We start from the raw sequence: 12,698 nt of genomic DNA, 5'->3' as shown, positions 1-12,698 counted from the left end.
TCCCACCTCTCCAGGAGTTTATAATGACATCACTGAAAAAGTTGATTAGAAAATGTTTATTTACAAACGTGGGTCGAGAGTGTGGTGCTGGAAAAGTAAGCGTGTCAGGCAGAAACCGAGGAGCAGGAGAATCAACGTTTCAGGCATAAACCCTTTATCAGGAATGGCTTATGCCTGAAACATTGATTCTCCTGCTTCACGGAAACAGTCTCACCTGCTGTGCTTTTCCAGCACCACACTCTCGACTCTGATCTCCAGCATCTGCAGTCCTCGCTTTCTACTATTTACAAATGTGCACTTAAATTTGTAAGCAAGTGGAGCCACCAGTGCCGTATTTGTGTCCTGAGATGCTTTTATTTTTGGTTTTCCTCCCACTACCTGCAATGTGAAGGGCCACTCCAGGCTGGCAGCACGTTACCTGGCATATGGCTGGCCTTTAAAATTGGTACCAAGAATCTGGAGACATCTTGACAAGAGGCAAGAGGCAAGATAGTGCAAGTGGAACACCACAGAGGCATAGTACATAGCTAATGAGGCCAGTTGCAAATAATGGTGTGAGAAAACCTGCTAGGATTCATGGAGAGAAATCCTCGCCAAGATTGTGACTTTGCTAATTTCTGGTAAAATTCAGCCCTTTGCCTTGCCTCTCAAAGTCAATTCACAAAACTACAAGACTGATTGAGTCATAATGAATGATGGTGTCACACAATAGATAATGACCCCTCCATCTTCTGGCTCTGCTCTCCCATGTGTGTGATGGTCAAGTAACTTATGCTTTTTGTCTCTGACTGAAAAGCTAAGTCTGTAGAATTTCCATAATTACAATCTGCAGAAAGGAGTCAACACTGAGAACAATGAAGTCTCCAATGAAATAAATATAGTTTATTCACTGGTGACCCATTACAAAATGAAACAAAATGGGAATTATGATAATATTTGTCTATATTGTCTTCTACCAATTTTAGACCAATTCAGCTTTCTTGTATTTTTGTTTATTTCATGTATTATAATATTTATCTTTCCTGCTGCAGTAAAAGCATGTACAATTAAAAAATAAATATGTTACCAATAACTGGTGTAAGAATGAATCTGGTGACTATATGCAGTACTGTAATTCAAAATTGAGGCCTACGGTCATTAAAGGATTTCGCTCTTCAAATTTAGGACATCTGCAGAATGGCTCAAATTACAGCCTGGCCAGCTGTATACTATAAAAATTACTTTAAAACCACAGAAGAGGTTAATAAGGTCTGCAGAAACCATGATACCTCTTAATATTTGACTAGAAGCACCTTTTCTGCAGGGTGATATGATGCTGCCCAGAAAGAGGAAGAGGCCTCTGCGACCAATATCTTCACTGATGATGATGGCAGCAGAGAACATAACAAACTTAAAGGTGGTAAAACAGAGGGCCTTAAAAAAGGGAACTCCAGATTATGGAGCAGCACACAGGCAACCATGAAGCTCTTAGTGTCTAACATATCAAAAGCAAGTAAGAATATGATGCTCTTAATAACATAGACATGGTGGCTCAGTGGTTAGCACCGCTGCCTCACAGCACCAGGGAGCTGGGTTCAATTCCAGCCTTGGGTGTCTATCTGTGTGGAGTTTGCACATTCTCCCTGTGTTTGCATGGGTTTCTTTCCACAATCCAAAGATTGGCTGTGCTGAATTGACCATAGTGTTCAGGGATGTGTAGGTTGGTCAGGGGTAATCGGCTGGGATACTCTTCGGAGGGTCGGTATAGACTTGTTGGGTCAAATGGCCTGTTTCTACACTGTAGGGATTCTATGAAACAGTGGCTGTACTGCTGATACTGTTTAGCCATTGTTTTAAGTAATTTTTCAGAAACTATTGTATACTAATTATTTCTGAACACTATTTCGAGACTGTATTGTTCAATACAATATACATCTAGCTAATTGTAACTCTGGATGTGGCTAATTTTTATGACTGGTTGTTAATTAAAAATTGTGTGATAGATACCATTCCTGGGCATGCAATCTCAAAATTCATATTTACAGGACATTTCTACATGCATTTTAAGGTTTTTGAACATATGTAGATGAAATTGAGTTAAAAAGGAATGTGCAAATTTCTTTTAATCATTGGAACTTATTATTTCAAATACTGAATTTTGAGCCATAATTATTAAATTAAAAATGCATACGCACATTTACCAAAACAGTGTGAGTACATTAGAGGGATTACCAATTAATATGGGAGTGTGCTGTAAGGATGCTGTTTTAGTCATACCTTTATCTGCGTAGCAATTTCTGTTGGACAACACTTCAGAATTAATCAAACTCCCTCTTAAATCCTCCAACTATGCCGACATTATGCAATCTATATTACTAATGTGTATTTGTCACCCTTCTTCTGTTTATAATATGTCTGTTGATGATCCTGTTCTTTACATCACAACAATGTTTTCACAGTAACTTTCGTATATCCATTGACTTTGTCTATACTTCTTTTGGGAAAGCAACCAACATAATCAGAAACCCTTTCCACCCTGGTTATACCCTCTTCCACCCTCTTCCATCAGGCAGAAGATATAAAAGTCTATATACATGTACAAACAGATTCAAGAGCAGCTTCTTTCCAGCTGTTATCAGACTTTTGAATGGACCTATTTAATGTTACTCTCTCTCTCTCTCTGCACCTTCTCAGCAGCCATAACATTGTATCCTGCATTATGTTCTATTATCCTGATGCACTTGTATAAAACAATCTGCCTCTAAAGCACAGGAGACAATACTTCTCATATACTTCGGTACAAGTGCCAATAATAAGTCAAATCAAATAAAAAGAATCCCAAGTCTAAATAGAAGAAAATAAATTACAATGAAAAGCACTGCTGAATTAAGGCAAGGGAGGTAAATGAACTTAGCCTCAAAAGGTGGATTTCTAAACACTTACGAAGACTTTGAGCAGTGATGGGATAGGTTTAGGGAGGGAATTCCAGAGAAGAACAGAAGTGGGTGAAGACCACTGCCACTGATAATGAGGTAAAGAAAAGAGGTTTGCTTGAAAGACAAGAATCAAGCAATTGGAGGGTGACAATAGGAGTGTAATGTTTGAGGAAACCATGACGATTAGGTGGCAAAGTCGCTGTGCAGATTTGAAAATCGGACAAGAGTTCAAAGTGTTGGGGTCAAAGAAACACTGTCAATCAATGACAGCAGGATAGCGTATGTGTATCTGAGTTCTGAATACATTGGAGTTTTTACAGAGTCCAGATAGGACAACTACTTCTGATATTGTTAATAGAATCAAACAAATTACAGAACAGATGGAGGACAATATTCAATGCTCAACATGTCTGCATATTACAGCTCCAAATGGAACTTTGACAGTGTGAAGTATTTTTCATAAGTAAACAATTTTTACAAAGCTAAGTATTAAAATACTTACAGACTTACGCTTTTCTCAAAAAAAACTATATAAATTAACTTTGACCATAAAATATTCAGTGTTATTTGTCACAATTTAGTTAAAAATCAGCTAATGCCTGCAGGATACCAGTCTTCAGAATTCTTTAGATATATGATTGATGCTCATTGTGTTTCAGTTGTTTGATCACAACAGGAGTTTGTTCAAAGATAGATGGTCCCTTGATGGATTTCCAAATTACTTAGAATATTTGTCACCACCAGAAGGCATTATGTTTCATATGCGATGGTTATCTGAACTTCACTTTTATTTGTTTTCTTCAAATTGTCTCCACAGGTCAGGAGAGAACAAAAAGCCCAACAGCAATGGATGTCCTAAATTTGAAATTGTTACAACTCACACTGTGTTACAGTTTACTAAAGTGCTATTAAAAAGCTATCAGTGATTCCTGATTCTTTATAGAATGTCTTGGCTAAAAGATTCAGTGAAACAGCAATACTGAATGTTTTTGATGAATGGGACGACTTGTGAATTAAATAAAGACAAATTATCTAACCAAGTATACAGTGGAAGTTAATAAATGGAAAGAGAATTATAAGTAAAGGAATTCTGAAAAGCCAAAATGTTCAAAATAATGTTGAAATTAAAAACTCATAAAGGAAACTGAGGCTTTTGCTTTGTGGTGCACCACAATATTCTTTCCACATAGCCCTGTCTGGCATTCTTGGAATGGTACAGCTGAAGAAACAGGGATTATTTGGAGCCAATATTACTGAAAGAGGTACTAAAAGTCTAATCATGCACATTGACATGGAGTACAATGCACAATCATTGTCGATGAATTTTAATGAAGTGTATTATTCAAATAATTCAAATAAAAATTTCATAAAAACATTGTGTGAAATGCCAATGGGATATTAGAGACAAAATAAAATACATCAGCGGTAAGAGAGAAACAGAGTTGGAACGAATGGAAGGAAACAACAACTAAGGGAGGATTGGAGAGAGCAAAAGGTAAATTGGGGAGGATGAGTGAGAGAAGAAAACATAAACTAGAATAGAGATAGAGACACAAACTAGGGGGGAGACAGAGTAGGGAGAGAGGCAAACTGAGAGAGGGAGGATAGGAACATTTTTAAATTGAATTCATTTTGATTTTAATGTTACGTATCATTTTTATGATTTGTTTTGTAAAATGTCATAACACAGAACAAAACTTTTAAATTCCATTGTTACATCAAAAATATTATTGATTTATCTGACGTTTCTGATGTTGTGGAAATATTGCACGTAGTTTTTTTTGTGGAACAAACACACCCTGTTAAATCTTTCTTTTTGGTGTTTTTATTTATTTTTCAAAGTACCCTTTTCATCTTCCAACAAAAAAGTCAAATAATTTATTTTGAACTTGGTGATATTGAGACACTCAGATAAGGTAAATGTAATAATATTTGAAAATAGCAAGAAAATGTCACATGATCAAGTACCTGATAGAGTCACTGGACTCGAAAGTTAACTCTGCTCTGTCCCCACAGATACTGCCAGACCTGTTGAGTTTCTCCAACAATTTCTGTTTTTGTTTCACATCTCCAGCATCTGCAGTTTTTTGTTTAATTGACATTACCCAAGTCATGTGTTTGAAAGCCAGGTGACCCAAACATCATATTGACAAGGTGCCATCCAGGAGGCTGCTAATAAGATAACAGCCCATAGTGTTTGTAGCAAGATATTGGAATGTGAAGAGTATTGGCTGACTGGCAGAAAATGGAGAGTAGGGATAAAGTGGTTTCTTCAGGATGGCAGCTGGTGACTAGTGGAGTTCCATGGGTGTCGGTGTTGAACCACAACCATTCACATTATATATTAACACTCTGGGTGAAGGAGCTGAGGGTATTAATGCTAAGCTTGCAGGTGACACAAAGTTAGGTGGAGGACCAGGTAGTGTTTTGGAAGTGGGGAGGCTGCAGAAGGATTTGGACATACTAAGAGCATGGACAAAGAATTGGCAGATGGAATACATGTGGGAAAGTGTGTGGTTATGCACTGTGGTAGAAAGAGTAGAGGCATAGACTATTTTATAAAAGGAAAAAGAAATCTAAGGCACAAAGGGATTTCGGAGGCCTGGTTCAGGATTCTGCAGGTTCAGTTGGCAGTTAGGAAGGCAAACATAATGTTGGTATTCATTTCAAGCAGGGTTGGAATACAAGAGCAGAGATGTTCTGCTGAGGCTGCATAAGGCTCTGGTCAGACAACATTTGGAATATTGTGAGCAGTTTTGGGTCCAGTATCAAAGGAAGGATGTGCTGGTGTTGGAGGGAGTCAAGAGGATGTTTACAACAGTGATCCTGGGGATGAAAAGTTTGTCAGATGTGGAGAGGTTGTAGACTTTGGGTCTGTTCCTGATGGAATTTAGAAGAATGAGAGAGGATCTGATTGAAACTTACAGCATACTGAGAGGGCTGGACAGAGTGGATGTGGAGATGAAGTTTCCACTATTAGGAGGGACTAGGACTCAACAGCATAGCCTCAGACCGAAGGGACGACCCTTTAGAACTGAGATGAGGAGGAATTTCTTCAACCAAAGGGTAGTTAAATCTGTGAAACTCATTGCTGCAGAAGGCTGTGGAGGCTGAGTCAGTGTATTTAAGACAGAGAGATCGATAAGCTCTTAATTGATAAGGGGTCAAGGGTTATGGGGAGAAAGCAGGAGAAGAGAGTTGAGAAACCTATCACTCATGATCGAATGGTAGAGCAGCCTCGATGGACCAAATGGCCTAATTCTGCTCGTATATCTTACTGTCTTATAAAATAAAACATTTCCAAAAATGTGTCAAATCAAAGCTGGCAAGTTGTATAGAAGTGAAATGATAAAAATTGGGTCACTGCAGTGTTTCTTTGAATGTGATTACTTACAGTGTTTCTGGCTATTTACAAATTGTATCTCCTTCACTTGAGTCATGCAGAGTAAAAGATGTTTGTGCAACAAAACACATGCTCACTTATTTACAAACTCCTTTAGGGAAATCCTTTCAAAGTTAACAACTCAAATTCACCTACAATGAATTTAAAAGATAAGACAAAGGAATGAATCCAAACACGCGTACTTATATATATATATGACTTGGCCTTCATCTTTCATTCCAACCAATGTAGGTGAAAAGGTCATCCCAGTTTACAGTGCTTAAGCCCAAAGCAAAATATGGAGGAAGTTAAATGAATCAGGCCGAGCGTTCAGCACAATAACTGGTGATGTGATAAAGTTTGTGACTTTTAGATTATATAGTTAAAGCTGAATTGTCCTCCTGGTGAGCTCCCAGTCAAGTGCGACCTCAAACATGGTGAGATGCGAATTAGCAGTCATATGAATTAAGGGTAGGAGTAGGCCATTGGCCCCTCAAGCCTGCTCTGCTATTCAATAACATCTTGGCTAATCTGTTTGTGTTTCAAATTCCATATTCCCAAGCACCCCTACACCCCTACCTTCAATATATTCAATGGCCTTTCCCCCCCCACCAACACCTTTCAAGGCACAAACTTCCAAAGTCACACGACTGAGAGAAAAAAAATCTCTAGTCACTGTCCTGAAAAGGCACCCCAAATTTTAGGACAATGTCCTCTACTTCTGGACTCACCCTCAAGAGGAAACATCCCTTCTATATCCATCTTGTCAAGACCACTCAAGATCTTATAAATTTCATGATTTGGAAGTGCCAGTGTTGGACTGGCATGGACAAAGTTAAAATTCACACAACACCAGGAAACATATCCAAATAAACCTGTTGGACTATAACCTGATGTTATGTGATTTTTAACTTTATAAATTTCAATCATTACCCTTCATGATTTTAAACTCCATTAGAAACAAGCTGAGCCCAATCAACTTTTCTTCATAAGACAACATGCTCTTTATAGTTATTAAATAAGTATACCTTCTCTGAAATGCCTCCAATGCATTTACATTCTTTCCTTAACTAAGAAGACCAAAACCACACACTGAACTCACAATGTGTTAAGAGGGGGCAATGACTTAGTGATATAATCTGGACACCCAGATCCTGTTCTGGGGAGATGGGTTTGAAACCCACCATGCCAGATGGCGCAATTGAATTTAATGAAATTTCTGAAATTAAGACTTGAATGATGACTATAGTTGATTGCTAGGAAAATCCCTTCTACCTTGTCAGGCCTACATGTGACTCCAGAGTAACAGCAATGTGGTTAACTCTTAACTGCCCTCTGGGGATAGGCATAAATGCTGGTGTAGCCAGTGATGCCCGCATCCTGTGAATGAATAAAAAAAAACATCTCATTAATGCTGTGCACAATTAAAACATAATTTCTTTCATTTATGTCTAATTCTTCTCCTAGTACTGGATCTGTCCAGAGTGAGGCATCTCACAATGTGCGTCATTAATAAAACGTTGGGAAAGTGGTGGGAAAGATGCTGGAGTCTATTATAAAGGATGAAATTACAGCACATCTGGATAATAGTAACAGGATAGGACAGAGTCAGCATGGATTTATGAAGGGGAAGTCATGCTTGACTAATCTTCTTGAATTTTTTGAGGATGTAACTCGGAAGATGGACGAGGGAGATCCAGTGGATGTAGTGTACCTGGACTTTCAGAAAGCTTTTGATAAAGTCCCACACAAGAGGTTAGTGAGTAAAATTAGGGCGCACGTTATTGGGGGCAAAGTACTAGATTGGATAGAGAATTGGTTGGCTAATAGGAAACAAAGGGTAGTGATTAACGGCTCCATTTCGGAATGGCAGGCAGTGACCAGTGGGGTACCGCAGGGGTCCGTGCTGGGACCGCAGCTTTTTATAATATATGTAAATGATATAGAAGGTGGTATCAGCAATAACATTAGCAAATTTGCTGATGATACAAAGCTGGGTGGTAGGGTGAAATGTGATGAGGATGTTAGGAGATTACAGGGTGACCTGGACAAGTTAGGTGAGTGGGCAGATGCATGGCAGATGCAGTTTAATGTGGATAAATGTCTGGTTATCCACTTTGGTGGCAAGAACAGGAAGGCAGATTACTACCTCAATGGTATCAAATTAGGTAAAGGGGCTGTTCAGAGAGATCTGGGTGTTCTTGTCCACCAGTCAATGAAGGCAAGCATGCAGGTACAGCAGGTTGTGAAGAAGGCTAATAGCATGCTGGCCTTCATAACAAGAGGAATTAAGTATAGAAGCAAAGAGGTGCTTCTGCAGCTGTACAGGGCCCTGGTGAGACCACACCTGGAGTACTGTATACAGTTCTGGTCTCCAAATTTGAGGAAAGACATTCTGACTATTGAGGGAGTGCAGCGTAGGTTCACGAGGTCAATTCCTGGAATGGCAGGATTGCCTTACACGGAAAGACTGAAGCGACTGGGCTTGTATACCCTTGAGTTTAGAAGACTGAGAGGGGATCTGATTGAGACATATAAGATTATGAAAGGATTGGACACTCTGGCAGGAGGAAACATATTTCCGCTGATGGGGGAGTGCCGAACCAGAGGACACAACTTAAAAATACGGGGTAGATCATTTAGGACAGAGATGAGGAGAAACTACTTCACCCAGAGAGTGGTGGCTGTGTGGAATGCTCTGCCCCAGAGGGCAGTGGAGGCCCAGTCTCTGGATTCATTTAAGAAAAAATTGGATAGAGCTCTTAAAGATAGTGGAGTCAAGGGTTATGGAGATAAGGCTGGAACAGGATACTGATTGGGAATGATCAGCCATGATCATATTGAATGGCGGTGCAGGCTCGAAGGGCTGAATGGCCTACTCCTGCATCTATTGTCTATTGTCTATTGTCTATTGTTTTGCTACACACTGAAGCTTGAAACCTTGTTGGGAATCAACTTCATGCAGATATGAGCTCTTCATGACACACCAAGGGCAACAGAGCTAGAGTGAACAGGACCTAATCATTTGCAAGAAAAAGCAGGGGGTGATTAAGAGACAAATTAGCTGTAGGAAGAAAAGTAAAGAATGAGTGGTTTAAGCAAAGGATAATAATGAAAAAGAATAAGCAACATTTTTCATTGGTCTCATGGCAGACACTGAGGAATTCTTTGACGAATGAAGCTCCAGGAATTCTTCCACAAACTCCAAGATGTAGCAACCAGCCCAATGAGACAAGTTACGAACCAGAACAGTCAACATATAGATCTGTGGTGCAGTGATTAAGAAAGAAAACATCAAAATGGATCCCTCCAGAATGCCACTGCCCTAGGCTTGGCATGTATGCTCAAGCCGTCAGGAAATGTTTTAACACCAGATTCATTAGCCACCCTCTCAAGAAAGTACAGGATGTCACCCAAGCACAACACAATGCCATCCATGCTCTCAAGCCCAATCACAATAGTGTCATCAAACCAGCAGACAAAGGAGGATCCATTGTCATACAGAATAGTATGGACTACTGCAAAGAAGCATATTGACAACTGAACAACCAAGAACACCACAGAAACTACTTGCCAATAGCTAGGCACCTACAGTGAATCCCCCACTGTCAACAACTTTGGGGTTATCATTGACCAGAAACTCAACTGGACTCACCACAGTGGCTACAAGTGCAGGTCAGAGACTAGGGATACTGCAGCCAGTAACTCACCTCTTGACACTCCAACATCTGTCCACCATCTACAAGGCACAAGTCAGGAGTGTGATGGAATAGTCCCCATTTGCCTGAACGGATGAAGCTCCAACAATACTCAAGAAGCTCGACACTATCCAGGACAAAGCAACCCATTTGATTGGCACCATATCTACAAACATTCAATCCCTCCACCACTGGGTCTCAGTAGCAGCAGTATGTACCATGTACAAGATACACTGCAGAAATTCACCAAAGAACCTTCATTGCAGCTTCCAAACCCATGATTACTTCCATCTAGAAGGACAAGGGCAGCAGGTACTTGGGAACACCACCACCTGCAAGTTTCCATACAAGCCACTCACCAACCTGACTTGGAAATATACCACCTTTCCTTCACAGTCATTGAGTCAAAATTCTGGATTTCCCTCTCTACTGGCATTGTGGGTCAACCCACAGCAAGTGGACTGCAGCGATTCAAGAAGGCAGCTCACCACCACCTTCTCCAGGGCAAATAGGGATGGGCTATCAATGCTGGCCAGCCAGCTACACCCAAGTTTCACAAATGAATTTTAAAAATCCAACCAAAGAACACACCCTTCAACTCCACAGACTGATCAAGACCTTTGATCCAGACCTTCAGGGTATCCTACACACTCCCATCCCACATAATTCTTGTGTAGGGGACTAGTAATGCCTTCCAAAGATGCACAAAGCCAGCACACCTGGATGTCCAATTGTACCAGGCAATGGGACCCTGCGTGAGAACCTCTCTGGCTATGTTGAGGGCATTTTGAAGCCCACTATACAAGGAACCTCCAGCTTCTGGCGTGACACTACGGATTTCTTACAGAGAAACCGAGAACATTCCTCACCACAATGGACGTATCAGCATACCCCATGATGATGGCATCTCTGCAACAGCCTCAGTACTCAACACCAACAACTGCCAATCTCCAAGCATCATCCTACAAATCATCCACTTCATCCTCAATTACATCTTCACCTTCGACAAACAGTTCTTCATCCAGACACACAGAACAGCCATGGGAACCAAATTTGTACTCCAATATGCCAACATTTTCATGCACAAGTTCAAGCAAGACTTCTTTGCTGCACAAGACCTCTGATCAATACTATACATAGATACATCAACGACAATTCCTTCCTTTGGACTCATGTCGAGGAATCACTAAAACGACTGCACAACAATATCAACAAGTTTCATCTCAGCATCAGACTGACCATGGACTACTCTTTGGACACACCCATCATCATCAAGGATAGACATCTCAGTACCTCACTCTACCCCAAACCCATGAATAACCTCATGATGCTCTACTTGTCTAGCTTCCACTCTCAACACATTAAAGAAGTCATCCCCTTTGGACAGACCCTGTGGATAGACATGATCTGCTCTGATGAGAACAAATGCAACAGACACCTGAGGTGTTGAAGGATGCCCTCGTAAGAACGGGACACAATGCTCAACTAACCGATTGCCAGTTCTGACGTGCTACAGCGAGAAACCGCAAAGACCTCCTCAAAAGACAGACACAGGGTATGACCGATAGAGTACCCTTCATCATCCAGTACTTCTCTAGAGCAGAGAAACTACGCAACGTCCTCCGCGGCTTTCAAAATGTTATTGATGAGGACAAACATCTCAACTTCAAAACAGCTGGCTCACCTCAAACAGACCATTATTCAGAGCAAACACCCAGCCTTCAGGACAACATCGACCATAACACCATACAATTCTGCCATGGCAACCTCTGCAAGACATGTCACATCATCAACATGGTTACTACCATTACATGTGGGCAGACCACCCAACATTTACACGGCAGATACTCATGTGACTTGGCCAATGTTGTCCACCTCATATGCTGCAGGTAAGGATTCCCTGCGGCATGGTACACTGGCAAGATCATGCAGATGCTACTACAATGAATGAATGGACACCGTGCAACAATCACCAAAACAGGAATGTTTCCTCCCAGTGGGGGAACACTTCAGTGGTCAAAGACATTCAGCCTCCGATCTTTGGGTAAGCATCCTCCATGTGGCCTTCGAGATACACAACAATGCAGAACTGCAGAGCAGAAACTGATAACCAAGTTCCTTACCCATGAAGATGGCATCAACTGTGATCTTGGAATTACGTTGAGCAATATGTAACCCCACCGTACTGTTCTGAATCTATAAAATCTTCCTTATTGTCCTGTTTTGATGCCATCACCTTGGTAACTTGTTATGATCTCTTGACCATAATTAGTTTGTATAGTTTTGGATTATTGTTACCTTGGTTAGACCCTTGTCATGTGACTGTTATATCCATCATTTTATTCCAACCATTTGGTTTGTCTCTAGCACCATCTTATTTTGGATTTTTTTAATAATTATTTCCCTACCTTAATTAATCTAATCATAGATCATCCCTTCACTTATTATTCAGCTGTTAACACTTTAATCATATAGGTGACACTTCTGATCACCTGCAAAGACTTATTATTCAGCCGGTCAATACTCCACTCACATCATATGTACTATCTTTTGACACGTTTAATTTCCTGGAATTATATTGCAATGATCTCTCTGTCTATTGATTCTGTGCCTGTGTGCTTCCCTCCACTTCACTTAACAAAGGGGCAGTACCCCGAAAGCTTGTGATTTCCAATTAACCTGTTGGACTGTAACCTGGCTTCA

The sequence above is a fragment of the Chiloscyllium punctatum genome, chromosome 44 (genome assembly GCF_047496795.1).
Source record: "Chiloscyllium punctatum isolate Juve2018m chromosome 44, sChiPun1.3, whole genome shotgun sequence".
Taxonomy (NCBI): Eukaryota; Metazoa; Chordata; class Chondrichthyes; order Orectolobiformes; family Hemiscylliidae; genus Chiloscyllium; species Chiloscyllium punctatum.
Note: the sequence above shows the minus strand (reverse complement) of the source record.